We start from the raw sequence: 3786 nt of genomic DNA, 5'->3' as shown, positions 1-3786 counted from the left end.
GACGGAGTCTCGCTCTGTCACCCAGGCTGGAGTGCAATGACACGATCTCAGCTTACTGCAACCTCTGCCTCCTGGGTTCAAGAAATTCTCCTGCCTCGGCTTCTCAAGTAGCTGGGATTACAGGCACCTGCCACCACACCTGGCTAATTTTTGTATTTTCAGTAGAGACAGGGCTTCGTCATGTTGGTCAGGCTGGTCTCGAGCTCCTGATCTTGGGTAATCCACCCATGTCAGCCTCCCAAAGTGCTGGGATTACAGGTGTGAGCCACCACGGCGGGCTTATTTTCCATTTTTTAGATGACAGATGTTAATTTGCTCTGGTTTTCAAGTATTTTTAGCATACAGACCCCTCCAAGAGGTGCCTTCTCCAGTGGTCCAGCCTCTCATTCCAAATGAAAAGAATCAAGTGACAGGAATTCATGGGGCTGTGAGGAAACAACCCCACCTGTGCCCAAGAGATTCACAAAGGCAGTGGCTGCAGCTCTGGGAGCAGTGGAGGAAAATTCGGCACAACCTAATGTCCCCCCACAGGAGCATGAGAAGTCCACTGCGGTTATTCATGTCATTGGCTCCAGTGCACAGGTTCAAGGAGCTGCATGTATCAGTGTGAAATACCGCAGACTCAGCACAGCCTTGCACAGAACGATGCAGTTTCTGTGAAGTTCCGGCGAACGCTGACAGTGCTGTTGATGTAAAGGTGATGTCTGCATGCAGTATCATGCGAAAATCCTAAATACGGTTTATACACACTTCCACTTGTAGGCAATGTTTTTTTAAATATCATTTTTAGGCTGGGCTGCAATCCCAGCACATTCAGAGGCTAAGGTAGACAGATCACGGCAACCCAGGAGTTTGAGACCAGCCTGGGCAATGGAGGGAGGTTCCGTCTCTACAAAAATTTGAAAATAAGCCAGGCATGGTGGCACACGTCTGCGGTCTCAGTTACTTGAGAGGCTGAGGTGGGAGGATTGCTTGGGCCTGGGAGCTCACGGCTGCAGTGAGCCATGATCACGCCACTGCACTCCAGCCTGGGCAACAGAGCGAGACCCTGCCTCAAAAAAAAAAAAATCATTTAAAAATGATTTTAAAAATATCTGGCCTGAGAGGGAGGGAAAAGGGACTGAAGAGAACCAAGAGGCGCCATCTGCTCTCCTTTCCTTAAAAACAAACCTGAAGTGCAAAATGTCAAGATGGTTGAATTCGCACAGTGGGTATGCTGACATTTGTTACATCATTTGCAGTACTTTTTCATATGCTGGAAACAGTGCACAGTTTTAAAACATTTTAAAATGATTTAGATGGATTCGTGGGATTTTGTGTTGATGCCAGGAGGGGAGAGAGGGTCTCAGGCAGCGGCACGGCGGGGGACACAGCTCACCTCCAAAGCTAGGGTGCCCGGGCGTGTTCTGGGACGGGAGGCTGGGCAGGTGACCGCTGAGGACCTCCAATAGCTCTTAGAGTGTGCACTGGCCAGCATGTCCCCTGAAGAGCAGGCGTTCAGGCTTGAGTGGTGACGCGCTTCATGTGCTCTGTCCAGACAGGCCTGGGCTTGGGACGTCAGCCCTGGTCCGGCCCCAGGTCAGCTGTAGCTCAGTCCTTTTGGGGACCCTTGTAACCCCACATACCTGCAGCCAAGCCATGCTGGCCGTTACTACCCTACAGTGTCTCCTGCAAGGTGCTTGCACCCAGGGTCATTCCCCAGCACATTTCCCTCACGTGGGGTCCTCTGTAGAGTCCTCTGTATCAGTGTCCTGGGCCGCTGCAAACAAGGGACCCCCTGCTGGACAGCTGAAAACAATGGGATTTTTTTTTTTTGGAGACAGAGTCTTGCTCTGTTGCCCAGGCTGGAGTGCAGTGGCTCACTGCAACCTCCACCTGCCAGGTTTAAGCAATTCTCCTGCCTCAGCTTCCCAAGTAGTAGCTGGGATTACAGGCGAGCACTGCTACGCCTGGCTAATTTTTGTGTTTTTAGTACAGACGGGGTTTCACCATGCTGGCCAGACTCATCTCGAGGTCCTGACCTCGTGATCCGCCTGTCTCAGCCTCCCAAAATGCCGCAATTACAGACATGAACCACCACGCCTGGTCTTTTTTCTTCTTTTTTAGACAGAGTCTTCCTCTGTCGCTCAGGCTGATGTGCAGTAGCATGATCTCGGCCCTAGAGAGGCCAACAGTCTTGCTTCTAATGAAAATTACCTTTCGGCCGGGCACGGTGGCTCACGCCTGTAATCCAAGCACTTTGGAGGCCAAGGCAGGCGGATCACCTGAGGTGGGGAGTTCAAGACCGGCCTGACCAACATGGTGAAACCCCATCTTTAAAAATAAATAGATAAATAATAAAAAAATAAAAAATAAGAAAATTACCTTTCATGAAGAACATATAAAGCAGTATTCCCAGAGTGCAGCACTCCTACCATTATGTGTTTGTTTGTTGGGACAGGGTCTCCCTCTGTCACCCAGGCTGCAGTGCAGTGGTATCGTCCCGGCTCACCGCAACCTCTGCCTCCCGGGCTCAAGTGATCCTGTCGCCTCAGCTTCCTGAATAACTGGGATTTCTGGCTAATTTTTGTATTTTTAGTAGAGACAGGGCTTCATCATGTTAGCAAGGCTGGTCTCAAACTCCTATGCTCAAGTAATCCTGCCCTCTTGGCCTCCCAAAGTGCTGGGGTTACAGGTGTGAGCCACTACGCCTAGTCAACTACCATTATTTTGGATGAAATTTCTAAAAAAAATAAGTATTTACTTCAGTTTTTTAGGAAAGGCTGTAACGGACACAACAAGGGTGAGTTAGTGACTTAATTGTTTAGGGTTGGGTGGAGCAGATGGGGCCATGGGCGCTCCGTCTTACGCAGAGGGAGGAACCAGAATGGCAAAGACTGTCAAGGTCATTCCAACACCGCCGAAGCAAGGGGTGTCCTATAGAGTGGACAGGAGTTTTTTCGGGCTTCCAGATCAGTCTGCAAACTGAGGACGACTTCCCCAAACCGTTTGTGGACTAAGCGTCCATTCTGTGCCTTGCCTCCTCTGCACAGTGGCCCTGTGCCCCTTCCCCTGCCGCTGCAGCCCAGTTTCAGAGTCCTGGGCAGGTGCTCTCCACCTGGGCATTACAGCCACCAGAGAGGACGGGGAATGTCAGCCCGCTTTGGCTTCTGGCCGGAAAGCAGGGTCCACCAGGGGCGTTACCTCCATACTAAAAAATAACAGGCGTCCACCACGGCAAGGAAGAGCAGTGTCCTTTGCCTGCAGGTATCACTGTTGCAAAACTGCTCCCTGACCCTAATTCCCACCTGCCTGTTTCCTGGCTCCCAAGTAGACCAGGGGCACTGCCTCTGGCTGCTGGGTTGTTGGACCCAGTGTCCAAACCCTTGGGTTTATCTTAGAGCAGTTTCTCAACCTTTTATTCATCATTACTCCCTGAGGAGCTTTTTAGACACCTTTTCCCTAACCGCCCTCTCATGAAATATTAATATCACAGACATACCATCTGTCAGTGCTTTATACATAGAACAGCAAGAATTTTCACCCCTGGGAGGCTGTTTCACCCCTGTTGAGAATGTAGGTTCTAGATGCATGAGAGAAGTGGTCTGGTTTTTGTTTGTTTTTTTGAGACAGAGTCTCACTCTGTCGCCCAGGCTGGAGTGCAGTGGTGTGATCTCAGCTCACTGCAACCTCCACCTCTTGGGTTCAAGCAATTCTCCTGTCTCAGCCTCTCAAGTAGCTGGGACTACAGTCGCATACCACCATGCCTGGCTGATTTTTGTATTTTTTTTTTTTTTTTTTTTTGAG

At 50.2% G+C, this 3786-nt stretch overlaps 1 protein-coding gene across 1 annotated transcript in view; it reads left to right on the top strand.

Annotated features, from left to right (window-relative positions):
* The window catches only part of CARD14 (caspase recruitment domain family member 14), a 36058-nt gene that overhangs the window by 828 nt on the left and 31444 nt on the right, over positions 1-3786 (top strand). The gene's annotated exons all lie outside the window — the stretch shown is intronic.

Source organism: Sapajus apella, unplaced genomic scaffold (genome assembly GCF_009761245.1).
Source record: "Sapajus apella isolate SASKATOON/1434 unplaced genomic scaffold, GSC_monkey_1.0 scaffold48, whole genome shotgun sequence".
NCBI classification, from domain to species: Eukaryota; Metazoa; Chordata; class Mammalia; order Primates; family Cebidae; genus Sapajus; species Sapajus apella.
The sequence above is the reverse complement of the archived record's forward strand: the minus strand, read 5'-3'. Positions and strand labels throughout refer to the sequence as shown.